The sequence below is a fragment of the Scyliorhinus canicula genome, chromosome 2 (assembly GCF_902713615.1).
Source record: "Scyliorhinus canicula chromosome 2, sScyCan1.1, whole genome shotgun sequence".
NCBI classification, from domain to species: domain Eukaryota; kingdom Metazoa; phylum Chordata; class Chondrichthyes; order Carcharhiniformes; family Scyliorhinidae; genus Scyliorhinus; species Scyliorhinus canicula.
The window spans coordinates 39065200-39079179 of NC_052147.1; the positions used below are offsets into that span (position 1 = coordinate 39065200).

Consider the following 13980-nt stretch of genomic DNA (forward strand, 5'->3'; position numbering starts at 1 on the left):
GCGAACAGGGCCCGGGTACGACAGATTCTGGCCCCCATAGGGGGCCAGCATGGCACTGGAGTGGTTCACGCCGTTCTAGCCTCCTTACGCGACGCCAAATGGACGCCACGCCAACTTGCGCATGCGCAGGGGACTTCTTTAGCGCAACAGCCCCGACCAACATGGGTTCGGTGTTCAGGGGCCGGCCGCGCCAGGAAGTAGGCCTGTGGCGGGGGGAGAGGCTGGCCCAGCAATCGGTGGGCTCCGATCATGGGCCAGACCCCATTGGAGGTCCCCCCCTCAGATGAAGGAGCCCCCGTCCCCCACCACAGGCCGCCCCGACCATTCCCGCAGAGTTCCCGCCAGCAGCGACCAGGGGTGAACGGCGCCAGCAGGACTCTGTCACCGGGCCGGAGAATTGACGCCCCGCCAATTCCAGTGGCCCTTGGCCGGCGCCATGCCAAATGGACCAGCGCAAATGGCGCCGGTTATCCGCACTATGGCGTGGTTGCGGCGATTCTCCGGCCCCGTGCGGGGCTCGGAGAATCATCCCCTCGTCTCAATTGCGCAATTTAAAGTGAATTTAGTGGAGATCCCAAAAGAATAGAGTCGAGCAAAAAATGTTCCCCTGCAGCTCAAATCTGTCACCTGACCAACACCAGCACAAGATGGAAGGAACTGGAAATCTCCACTTGGCCGCAGGGACTCACAATCATTGGTCCAATGTCACCTTGGCCTGCACCTCTGGATGTTGGGATCCTCTTTCTCACTGTCCGCGCCCGGGGGTTTCATGGCGGCGTGGGATGGCTTCAATGGTATATCCCATTGACAAGTGGTGGGAACAGATAATCCTGCTGCCAGCGAACGGTGTGCTGCCAAGAAACACGTGACTGAGAGAATCAGAGAATCCTGCCCCTTGTTGTTTAAAGGATGTTCAGTGTCAGTGGAAATAATCCACTTGGACCATTAATAATGGGGAGAGGAAAAATGAGAGCTGGTATGGCTGTCAGCAGCCTTGGTCTTAACGGCACTCAACTAGCTCCTGTCAGTGTCTACCAATCTCATAATTACAGTCCACTAAGCACACAGTGACAGTCTGTATACCTCACAGTGATAGTCGTTGAACCTCACAGTGACAGTCTACTAACCTCACAGTGATATTCTGCTCAACCCAGTGACAGTCTTTCAGTCAGTGGCAACAGTCCACGAAATTAAGCATCACTCAGCACTGGGTTCACATGTGCCTTTGGAAGGAATATGCAGTGGTCCTCACAGAGCTTTATGGCAGAATGCAGGCAACTGGAATGCAGGCAGCTTAGAAAGTGCTGTACAGAAGGGATTGGAGCAGACTGGCAAAAAACAGTTTATGCATGTCCAAAGTCAGGACGAGGAGCTAAAGAGTCAGAGTTGTGAAATTTTTTAAGAAAACATGCAAATTACTTAGCCTTAAGTTCATGGAAGGATTCCCATGTAATTTTGTACCCTGAGAAATAGCTGGAATAATAAGCAGATTTAAAGTAAATTCCAGAGGGTTATGGCATACCTTCTGGGTTGGTCCGAGGAAAAGTGAATGAACCTTCACAATTTTGGAAAATAAGGGACTCTTGAAGGAAAGTAAAAGCAGAAGAGAGTTTATAACATACGTCTTTATAAGCTGTATTGTTATTAGTGGTGCTTGTTTTGCTTAATTCCTCTTTAAATACACAATGAGATATGTTTTTGTTGAAGAAATGTGCAATCTTGTGGCATATTTCAGTCATTTAATTGATGGGTGTTCAGATTTCTTATTTAAACATTTCCTGGCTGTATTGTAACCGTATTAAGACTGTCTTACGTGTTCTCTCACTCACTTAATTGTTACCAATACGGAGTGAGTTTCAAACGATTGAATGTGAAGTTCAAATGGAATTTCAAATTTATTACACAGGTGAATTGCCAACTTCCAACAATGTTAATTTTTAGTACCTCTTCTCTATCCATCCCATTTACACCATTTAGATTATTTAAAAAAAATAATAATATAACTTTATTCTTCTAAAATTCTTGGTTAAAGCTTCTCAATAGGCGATAATTTGCCTGAATTCAATATGTAAGCACATCTCAATTGTAGCCGAGGTATCAATATTTCAAGTCATGAAACAAATAGGTCTCTGATTACATTATCATATAAAAAGAACACAGAACTTCCCCTGATTACAACAAATAAAACAAATGAACAGAAGCATTGGTGTTACTGCTGCAAGTGAATACATTACTTTGGATCTCTCACAGAATCTTCCTAATATTTTCCTTCCCTTTGTAAACACTGCATATCATTTCCCATTAATGGCATAAAGAATAACCACTTTGTGCAACAACATGGATATTGGATATTGTTAAACTTGAAAGAGTGCAGAATGGATATTGGAAATTATTAACCTTAGAAAGAATGCAGAAGAGATTTACAAGGATGCTACCAGAACTTGATGGTCCACCAGTGACACCGTCCGGACCAGACAGCAGTGCCGAAAGAAACTGCACGGCCAGGTCAGGGCGGTTAGGGTGAGTAGGCAGCACTGAGCCCCTGTGTCCCACACACCCGTAACCCTATGCCCCCCCCCCCAACCCAGAGAATGGCCGAACCCCAACCCTGCCCCACTGCAGGCACCCATACGGGCTGCCATGGCTGGGTACCCTGGCCACTGAGGCCACCAGCTGCCCACCCCTTGGGCTGCATGAGTCAGACTGAACATCACTGTCATTTTCTGTTTGTCGCCCACCCCCAGGAGAAGGCTGTGCACAATCGACAGGAGGAGGACCGCCCCTCACTGTGTCCAAGCAGAGGGCCCTGAGCACGGTCGGTGGCCCGGAGGAAAGGGAGGTCATCTAGGTGGAGCACGGCCATGGGCGAGAAAGTGAGACTCCGCTGAGTTGCGGTTCCCCATGATACGTGTGCCAACAGCCCCCCCCAACACTACTGTCACACCACCCTCACCCCCACACCACCCGCACCACAAGACCACCCTCATCCCCACATTACCCTCACCCTACACCACCCCACCCCTCACCCCAACACCACCGTCACTCCCCCCGTATCACCCTCATCCTACATCACCCTCACCCACTCCCACCACCTCCACCCCCCCAACCTGACCCGCGGTCTAATCATGTGTCTTGTCTTGTGTCTTACAGGATCTGCTGGGGATTGGCAGGTCCATGTGGCATCCCCTGCCCTCAGCCAGTGCCACAGTCGGAGCCCCCCCGTCAGCCAATCACCAACACTTAAAGCAGCTCGGACACCAGCCTTCCGCCCAGGATTCAGGCCACCCCGGAGCTTGGGTCGGAGGATGACACTGATTTCCCATCACAGCTGTCTCCAACACTCTCCACCATTCCAGAGACACTCACCTCAGTTGGGCATGTTGGTGAAGAGGCTCCTGGGACACTATCTGGTGCACATCATGGTACATCAGGTAGAGGTAGGATCACCCGAGGAGGTGGATGGCCGGAGGGCGGGCCAACCCGAGGAACTAGCTGCCGTCACGACGGGTCATGATCTTCTGGAGCAGACAATCCCATCTATAGTGGAGTTGCAGCTGCAGAGCCAGGGGCTACATGAGGGGTTGTTGACGAGCAACCAGCACCTGCAGGTGCAGTTGGAGAAGTCCAACCGTGTGCTGGGGCAGAAGGTGGCACCGACTATGCGCACCATCCAGGCCAACACCGCACAGGTGGCGTCCGTGGTGGATACCTTTTTTTAATAAATTTAGATTACCCAATTTATTTTTTCCAATTAAGGGGCAATTTAGCGTGGCCAATCCACCTACTCTGCACATTTTTGGGTTGTGGGGGCGAAACCCACGCAGACACGGGGAGAATGTGCAAACTCCACACGGACAGTGACCCAGAGCCGGGATCGAACCTGGGACCTCAGCGCCGTGAGGCGGTTGTGCTAACCACTAGGCCACCGTGCTGCCCCGTGGTGGATACCTGATAGGGGGCGACGGTTGTGGCTATGGATCAGCATGTCCAAGGCCTGGGGCATTTTGTGCAGGTGCTGGCTCAGGCCCAGGGCAGGGTTGCTGACTCACAGGCGACCATGTCCTAGAAACACTTGAAAATCGCAGCGGCTCTCCAGAGCGTGATGTAGTCACAGCAGGCCATGGCTGGGAACATCGGCGGCATTGCCTAGGCGCTGGCTGGCGTGGTGCAGACACAGAGGGAAGTGGCCCAGTCCCAGAGGGAGATGGCGAAGTCACTTGCTGATGTGACACAAACCCAGAATGAAGTGGCAGAGACAATGGGTGATGTGGCGCAGTCCCAGATGGAGATGGTCCACTCCCTGTGCTCCATGGCCAGAAGCATGCAGACCCTGGCTGAGACCAGAGTGGACCTCCAGGAGTAGCAGTGCCAGGTGGTGAGGAAGCCTCAGGGAGTATCTCCCCTCGCACCCCCGTCCATTGGAGTAGCCCAGGGACCATCAGGGAGCTCGAGGGAGGAGGAGGTGATGGGACCCGTGCCAGTGACTCCCTAAGGGGAGGTGCCAGAATGCCACAGCACCTCGGACACACCCCTCCTGCCGCTGGTGCATCTGGTTGCCCCATAAGGGCAGCACGGTAGCATGGTGGTTAGCATAAATGCTTCACAGCTCCAGGGTCCCAGGTTCGATTCCCAGCTGGGTCACTGTCTGTGCGGAGTCTGCGTGTGCGTGGTTTTCCTCTGGGTGACTCCGTTTTCCTCCCACAGTCCAAAGATGTACGGGTTAGGTGGATTGGGGCCCGTAGTGTCCTAAAGGTTAAGGGGGGGGGGGTTGTTGGGTTACGGGTATAGGGTGGATATGTGGGTTTGAGTAGGGTGATTATTGCTCGGCACAACATCGAGGGCCGAAGGGCCTGTTCTGTGCTGTACTGTTCTATAAGATGTGCGCCAATGAGGACCCAGGTCACAGGGCAGGAATCACAGCAGACCAACTCCACTTTTGCTGTACCATCTGGGGTATCTCCTGGATATAATGTTAGGGCCGTATGGCTAGGAAGTTAGACACTAGTTAAGTTCACATGGGTGCAGGGCACAGTTTAGTTATACAGGCTAGGGTAAATAATATATATTCATTCACATTAAACACCTGTTACCACCGTTAAAACCTGCCTCGTTGCTCTATCCAATGGGTGTGTGTGGTGGGCTGGGCTGGTCTGGCCAGGGGGAATGGGGGGACCCTGTGGTGGCCTGGCATTCACCCCCCCGCCCTGCCGACTGTCCCCACCACCACCACCCCATGGATTCGATGGGACCAGCTTGGAATGGCCAGCTTGCATGCAGGGATCACCAAAGTGGATAGTGGAAAGTACGACTGTGGGCAGGAGGTAGACATTGCCAAACAATATGGAGCATCAGAGTTCATCACAGAGCGGGTTGTCATCATCCACCATCCCATGCACCAGACCCGCTGTTACTGCTCACCCAGGGCCCCCACCCCGTAGTACGATAGGTATGTATCACACAGAAGGTTGCAGGTAGGGGTGGTGGCCGGGGCGACTGGGGTGGGGGGGGCAGTGAGGGGGTGTAATATGGTGTCTACCCCCTACCCACTAGTCGGTGAACCTGGGGGTGATCGGCGATCAGAGCGTCCCATGCGTGTTGACCCTGGCGCACAATTCGGCGGCCACCGTGCCTGCCTGGGCTCCATGTTCTGCCCGTCTCACCCTCCTTCGCATCCTCCTCGTTGGATGAGTCCTGGCGTTCAGCCATGACCAGAGTGGATAACCCTTGTCATCCAGGAGCCAACCCCTCAGCCAGAGAGATGTCTGGAATCGTTGAGTGTGCCAGAATGAAGGCATCATGCACACTGCCCTGGTATCAGGCGCAGACGTGTATGATCAGCAGCTGATGGTCACATATTGTGGTGGTATGGATATGAGCACTGCCATTGGTGCAGAGCACTGGCTTCACATTGGCTCTGGCTGGTCTTGTGCCTCTCGTCCGATTGGTTGGGACTAGTCATGTGACTGCTCTCCAATTGGTCGAGAGGCCAGTAGGCCCCGCCTCCGAGGCGGAGTATAAGTACCCAGAGTTCTCGGCGGTCGGCCATTCTCTGTAGTTGACCACCGGGCTAACAACTAGCTGACTAAGCTGCAGTTCGGATCCTAATTGTGTCTTGAGTCGAATTGATGGTACATCACATATCAGCTGCACGTTCATTGAGTGGAACCGGTTTCGTTTTGTGTAGAATGGCCTATCATCTGCAGGTGCTCAGAGGGGGATATGCATCCTGTTGATCACCCCCGGGGCCTGGGGCATCCCAGAAATGGCGGCGAACCCCGCTGCCCAGGCATCCTGGTGGACTTTGTCTACATTGATGCGGATGTATTGAACCGCTTGGGCATACAGGGCCTCCTTGACGGTGCGGTTGCACCTGGGCACCGAGGTCTTTGAGATCCAGGACAGATGCCCACTCGGTGCCTGGAATGACTCCGGCACGTAAACGGTCAGGGTGACCGTCACCATCCTCAGGGTGACCGTCACCATCCTCCCCCATACCACCACGGTGTCAGGTGTGCCATCATCTGGCAGATAGAACATAGAACAGTACAGCACAGAACAGGCCCTTCGGCCCTCGATGTTGTGCCGAACAATGATCACCCCACTTAAACCCACGTAACCCGTATACCCATAACCCAACAATCCCCCCATTAACCTTACACTACGGTCAATTTAGCATGGCCAATCCACCTAACCCGCACATCTTTGGACTGTGGGAGGAAACCGGAGCACCCGGAGGAAACCCACGCACACACGGGGAGGACGTGCAGACTCCACACAGACAGTGACCCAGCCGGGAATCGAACCTGGGACCCTGGAGCTGTGAAGCATTGATGCTAACCACCATGCTACCGTGAGGCACTGTCGCACTGACTCCCTGCTCAGCCGGAGTCTTTGATGGCCTGCCTGTTCCGGCAGGTCCTCGAATGACAGGCGGTGCCGGTACACACAGGGCCTCGTGCGGCGCCTCCTTGGCACCACCTCCTCGGCCGGTTGGACAGCCGGCTCTCTGTCCTGGGCAGCTGCCACCTGTCACTCTGTGACATGCTCTGTTGCTGCACACTCTTCTGTGGCAGCTTCCTCCTCCTCCTCGAGCAGCGCCCAGGCATACAGCCGCAGGGCATCACCCAGGGCTGCGGCAACTAGGAGAAAGGCCACATTGCTGGTTGAATTCCAAGATCCATTGTCTGCAGGGGGTGAAAGGCTAACATGTTAACATGGTGAGCACTGTCCATATGGAGTTTGCACATTCTCCCCATGTTTGTGTGGGTTTCGCCCCCACAACCCAAAGATGTGCAGGTTAGGTGGACTGGCTAAATTGACCCTTAATTGGAAAGAATTAATTGTGTACTATAATTTTTTTTAAAAATGTGAGCATGGTGTGTACGCCTGTGCCAAACCAGTTCCACCAGGCTACATTGTGGCCCCAGTTGGCACAGCGGGCTCTGCCCCACATGGCCCTCCCCCCAACTTCCATCACCACACCCCTGGCCCTGTTGGTGGCAGGCAGTGTGGGGGCCTCTGGCCCTTGAGCCCATCGCTGATATCAGGGGTGCTGTCACCTGGCACTGCCCTCGCCAGGGGTATGCACCGTGAACCCTTCGCGGGGCTAACGTGGGCATTGCCTGGGTGGACCACTGGTGGGTGGCGGCCGGATTTGGGGGGGTTTGGCGGAGGGTGGGGTGCGGGTGTGGGGGCAGCCATACGGCCGGTGTCACTCTGCAGAACTAGTGGTCAAGGTGGGTGGTCAGTGGATGCGCAGCAAGCTGACTGAGGTAATGGCACCCGTACCTGGGCACCACCCCAGTTCTGTGGGGGCATGGCACTGCTCGAGGAGGAGGAGGAAGCTGCCACAGAAGAGTGTGCAGCAACAGAGCGTGTCACAGAGGGACAGGTGGCAGCTGCCCAGGATAGAGAGCCGGCTGTCCAACAGGCCGAGGAGGTGGTGCCAAGGAGGCGCCGCACGAGGACCTGTGTGTACCGGCACCGCCTGTCATTCGAGGACCTGCCGGAACGGACAGGCCATCAAAGACTCCGGCTGAGCAGGGAGTCAGTGCGACATATCTGCCAGATGATGGCACCAGCCACTCGGCCTGTTCCTCCTGTTCTCCCCCCCCTCCCCCAGTCCTGCCAGGGGATTTCCCCCCCCCCCCCCCCCCCCCCCCCCACCACCACCACAGCCAGCCCACTAGTGTCCAGCCCGGCAGCCCACAGTCTCTCGTTTCTGTGTCCTCCCTCCTCTCTCCCTCGTCAGCTAGCACGCCGTTTTCATGACGTTTGAAAGCACAAGTGAACCGCGCCGTCGGGAACATGACCCATCGGAGTAGGAGAATCGCAGAAGCCCCGGAGAATACTGGGTCGGGCCCATTAATGATATGCTGTCGAGGTGATGGAGAGCCGTGATTTGGCGTCAAATCGGCGCCTGCCGCGATTTTGGTGCCGGAACCTATTCTCCGCCCAATCGCATTTTGCGATTTCAGCGCCGGCAAACGAGGAATCCCGTTTGTGACCTCTCGTTTGGACTGTCCCACAAGAGGAAGCATCCGCTGTACGTCTACTTTGTCAATTCTTTTTATCACCTTATATACCTCAATTAGATCCGCTGTCATTCTTTTTTAAAATCGAGAGTATAGACCTCAATCTCTCTTCATAAAACAAACTCTGGAATCAACCTAGTGAACTTCCCCTGAACTGCCTCTAATGTAACTACATCACTCCTCAAATAAGGGGACCAAAACTGTACACCGTGGTCCAGGTGCGGCCGTGATTCATTGCTGCAAAACTTCACTATTTTAAAGATCAAAATCCCATTTGCCTTCCTTATTACCCGCTGTGCAAATTACAAATTACTTACCTCGTCTTGAACTTGTTTCTATTTATTTTCTACCATGTGAAAAGGATGGTGTTACTAAAAATGGCTTCTGTTTATATTGTATTTTTGTTCACCATTCTAATATTTCACGCTCTGCATTGTTGACTTTCTCTTCACACCCATTAACTCCTAAATATAATAATTCCTTGCATCCATTCTGAACAATGAGGACAGTGCAGCATCATATTGCATTTTCTCTTGAAATGGGGGTGGTGTTGTCAGGGGACACAGCAAATTCCGGAACAGTGTGACTGGAAGCATGAATTATCCAATTGTAATCAAACAGAAAAGTTGTAGTTTAATCGACGCCACCAAGGAGACCTGCACCACAATTCGGAGATGCCAACTTGGACACAGTGGATTTGTGATGGGACATCCTGTTTCCCCGAGGGAGTCGGGGGGTCAGCCACAGCCGGTATTGGCAGTGGCCGTCAGTCCGGGGAGTGTTACCAGGAGGACTGCTCAAGTACCTCCACTGGTCCGTATGGGTGAGTTGGCATCAGGCCCCTGGCACTGGTCATGCTTGGCAGGCTGTCTCCACCTCTGATGTGCATCCTGGAAATACACCTAGATTTAGCAACAGAGCACGGAGGCCTAAGCAGTTTGAAGGTCACTGAGTGGGCACTGGGGGGAAAGGATGTGACACCATCAGTAGCTAGGGATAGTTAGGGTCACGATTGTACACCATTAAAACACCTTACACCCCTGACATGTGAAGCCTCTCTCTAACGTTATTCACACAATGGGCTGGCCTGCACCCACCACCCCTCATTATTCTCTGCGTTTCCCCGGCTGCAGCCCGCTAGGCAGGGTGGTCCTTGATCTGCCCCCCATCTGGATGCATTCCCAATTTCGAAGATGGCTACTCACCTCCTCCAATCCCCTCAGCAGCCATGTCAACAGCTTCCTGCTTTTAAGCAGGTGTGCTACAGGTCTCCCGTGTAACATCCCGCTGGGGAGTCAGTTAGATCTCGAGAGGCCATTCAATAGGGGGTCTGTCCCGTCAACGATATGGAGATTGGCCTTAATTGGTGATTATTGGTTTCTCACCATGCCTAGGTGGGGTCCCACCTGTGGGAGCAAGTCAGTTAGATCAGAAACCAATTGCCGTCCGGCACAGATCCCAATTTCGGCCTCTCCTGCGAGCTAACTGACTCGCACGGATCTGTGTCGGGCACAACGCGGCCATTAGATCGCCTGGACTATCATGTGGTAGTTACTGGTGTAGGTATGGCTACAAAATCATTGTGTTTTCTTAGTTCTTCAGCTTTGGGTTGTTTTTATTTAGAAACTCTTCCCTGGACTTACATATCGGTTATTATACTTGATAATGGCTTCATACGATCTTTACATGCAATTGAAGCAAAGTTCAAATGGAATATTCACTCCTGTTTCACTACGGTTTAGAAAATGTCAGCCATTCAGATGGTTGTTTCATTGCGACTGGAGTGAAAGGTTGCACAACAGGACATTTGGCTGACATTCCATGCTTCACTGAAGGAGCATTTATTATGACATATAATTAACAGCACCGAAACAAGGGCTGGGATTCTCCCGGAATTGGCGGGGCGGCCCGTACCGGTGCCAAGAGCGGCGTGAATCACTCCGGCGTCGGGCCGCCCGGAAGTTGCGGAATCCTCCACACTTCCGGGGGTTTGGTCAGCGCTGGAGGGGTTGGCGCTGTGCCAACTGGTGCCGAAGGGCCGCTGCAGGCAAGTTGGCGCATGCACAGAACCGCCGGTGTGTTCTGGCGCATGCGCAGAACAAGTGCCGTGTTTCCTGCGCATGCGCAGGGCGTTTCTTTTCCACACCGGCAATCGCGGAGCCTTACAGAGGCTGGCGTGGAGGGAAAGAGTGCCCCATGGCACAGGCCCGCCTGCAGATCGGTGGGCCCCAATTGCGGGCCAGGCCACCGTGGGGGCCCACCCCCCGGGGCCTGATCCCCCGCGCCCCCCCCCCCCCCCCCCCCGAGGACCCCGCTAGACGGCCGACACGCCAGGTCCCGCCGGGATGGACCATGTTCATCTCTCACCGGCGGGACTGGCCAGAAACGCGTGGCCCATCGGGGCCTGGAGTATTGCTGGGGGGGGGGGGGGGGGGGGGGGGGGGCTGCCAATGGCCCCCAACCGGCGCGGCTTGATCCCTGCCCAAAAACCGGCGCCGGAGAATTCGGCGGGATTCACGCTGTCTCCCGGCCGGCGAATCCCGCCCAAACAGTTCAGCTCAACAACTGGACAGAGCCTGAAAATTGGAGCCAGGTCATTTGAGAGAGAAGTTCGGAAACAGTTCTTCCCACAAAGGGCGGTAGAGAAATGGAACTCACTTTCCAAAGAAGCAGCAGTCGTTCACTAATTAATCATTTTAAAATCCGTCCGTGACACTTAATCACGTCTGAGACAGCAAGGTAGCAGAGTCCCCAATTAACCCTGCTACCCAATTAAACCCCTCGCTGCCTCCAAACTCACCTCGGGGAGGCCATGACCTTCCGCCCTCTTGAGTCAAAGTTGAAAGTGCTACTCCATGTAACAGGCCAATAGTAAAAGGTGCAACCGTGAGACTCGTATCGGTTTCAACTATTCCACGTGGTAACGGCTTTCATATTATCAGTATGCTTTCTATAAAGAAGTTTCTTCTTTTATATTTGATCTCCAAGTTGTTCCCTTATACATTGATGCCGCTTTTTGGATTCACCCACAAGGGAATACTGTTTCTTGATTCTATTCCTTTCTATTTTAATTTTTGATGGATGTATACTAGTGCATCTGTTTTGTCTTTCCCACTTTCAGGTTGGAAATGTCATGTTTTCAGTGAGAAACTAAACCTCAACATCATCTGTCTGTTCAGACAGATGTTATGGTTCCCTTGGCACCTTTTAAGGAAGTGAAGGAGTGCTCTCAGTGTCTTGGTCAATATTTCGTCCTCAACCAAAGCCATCAAAAATCAAATTAACTAGCTCATTACTGTGTGCGGAATATTATTGCGCCAGAATTGCTCTCCTGTTTGCCAATACGGCAACGGTTAGTCCATTCCCAAACAATTCACTTAAAATGCTTGGAGACCTTTCAACAAAGCGCTCAAGTACTTTGGGCGTGATTCTCCGCACCCGGGAGAAATCGTGAGGCTGGCGTAAAAAACGGGCGGGTTTGACGCCAGCCTCCGCCCCCCCGACCGGGAACCGATTCTGGTCCCCGGTCGGGGCTAGCATTCCGCGGCTGTGAATTCCGGCATCGCGGGCTTAACGAATTTCGTTAAGCCCGCTAGCCAGAGTTTGCGACGGCTGCCGCGTCACATGACGTCAGCCGCGCATGCGCGGATTGGAAGACTCCAACCCGCGCATGCGCGGATGACGTCATCACGCATTTGCGTGAAACCCGCGCATGCGCGGGCCGGTATGCCCCTCAGCCTCCCCGCGAATGGATACAGCGAGGCGGCGGAAGGATAAAGAGTGCGCGGGTAAGTACCCACTGCCCGCGATCGGTGCCCACCGATCGCGGGCCCATGGCACCCTTGGCACGGCCGTGGTACTGCCGTGCCAATCGGTGCCATGGTTCCCCAGATCGTGACTTTACGGCCGTTTTTACGAACGGTCAGACCAGGTGTGTTTGACGTTCATAAAAACGGTCGTAAAGAGCTTGGAATTCAGCCCATCGGCCAGCTGAGAATTGCTGCTCGCCGTAAAAAAATGGCAGGCAGCGATTTGTGTCGGGAGGCGGGCGTGGGGGGGAGAATAGCGGGAGGGCGTCAGACCAGCGTGGCCGTAAAAATTTACGCCGCCCGCTATTCTCCGCACCGTTGTCAGTGCGGAGAATTGCGCCCTTTGTACATTTATTTGTCAACATTCTATCAGTAACAACATGCACAGTGTGGATAGGGAAACTACCAAACCAATGGTGGAGGAACTGCATGAATGTTTGTTAATCGTGTCCAATATCACAGAGTGACTGGTAACAGTACTGAAAGTTCAGTAAATTTCTAATAAATGGAAGATTCCTTTTTCTGAGAAGGATTGTCTTTTTGAGAAACCTGTTTCACATTGAACTTCTGCTGCAAAACCAAAGATTTCCAACTCAGCCTGCAAAAAGCTGTTCATCCAGATGCATACTTCTTATCCATTAATATTATTGCTGCAGTGGTGTATTTTTGAGAGTCCCTCTGGGAAGATCTGCTGGTTAAATATTGCACTGGAAGTTATGTATGCCATTTATGATCAATAGGAAATGGTCTCAGCCCAGGGCTAAATCGCTGGCTTTGAAAGCAGACCAAGGCAGGCCAGCAGCACGGTTCAATTCCCGTACCAGCCCCCCCCCCCCCCCCCCCCCCCCCCCCCCCCCCCCCCCCCCCCCCCCCCGAGCAGGCGCCGGAATGTGGCGACTAGGGGATTTTCACAGTAACTTCATTTGAAGCCTACTTGTGACAATAAGCGATTTTCATTTCAATTTTTAATTTCTTTCTTACTTAAGAAATTTGAATGGCATGATCATCCTGAGGGACTTTTCTTACTAACTTACTACTTCGTAAAAGAAAAGCTGCCATTAATTGGTTTGCACAACTCAGCAATAGCAGAATTGCGCTTTGTCAGAGCTACTTCATGATTTTGTTGGTTTTGTAAAATATCTCCTTGTGTCTATTGCAAATCATGCCTACACAAGACCATATAATGCAACAGCTTGATTTTCTTCCTAATTTCACAGCCAGATGCTGACTTGTCAAGAAAATTGTTGGAATGACTTGAAAAGACGTTCACGCTTTTTTAACTAGCTAGTCCCTTCTCCAACCTTCTTCCGAATTGACAGAGCCCTGCATTAAAATTCCATGCATATGTGGCGAGAGGGATTTATCAAGCTGTGTTCCCATCACACTTCATTTTCAATCAGTTCATAAAATAATCCTATGCCCGTTGTGGGGAAACGTAATGACCTATTGATCACTAGCAGTTGGCACGGATCTTTTCACGTGTCCTTCCTGGCTATACTTCGCTATGCTACACTGATAAAGGTATATCGTTCTTACTAGCCCAGCAGTCCTGATTTGGAACCATTTTTCAGTGTCCATCAATCCTCTTCACAATGTTTTGCGGCAGACAAATCCTTGAGGATCGCATCAGCTGACTG

General features: G+C 52.7%; 1 protein-coding gene across 2 annotated transcripts in view; it reads right to left on the reverse strand.

Moving 5' to 3' along the window:
• The window catches only part of mdga2a (MAM domain containing glycosylphosphatidylinositol anchor 2a), a 1064841-nt gene that overhangs the window by 494920 nt on the left and 555941 nt on the right, over positions 1 to 13980 (reverse strand). The window lies entirely within an intron of this gene.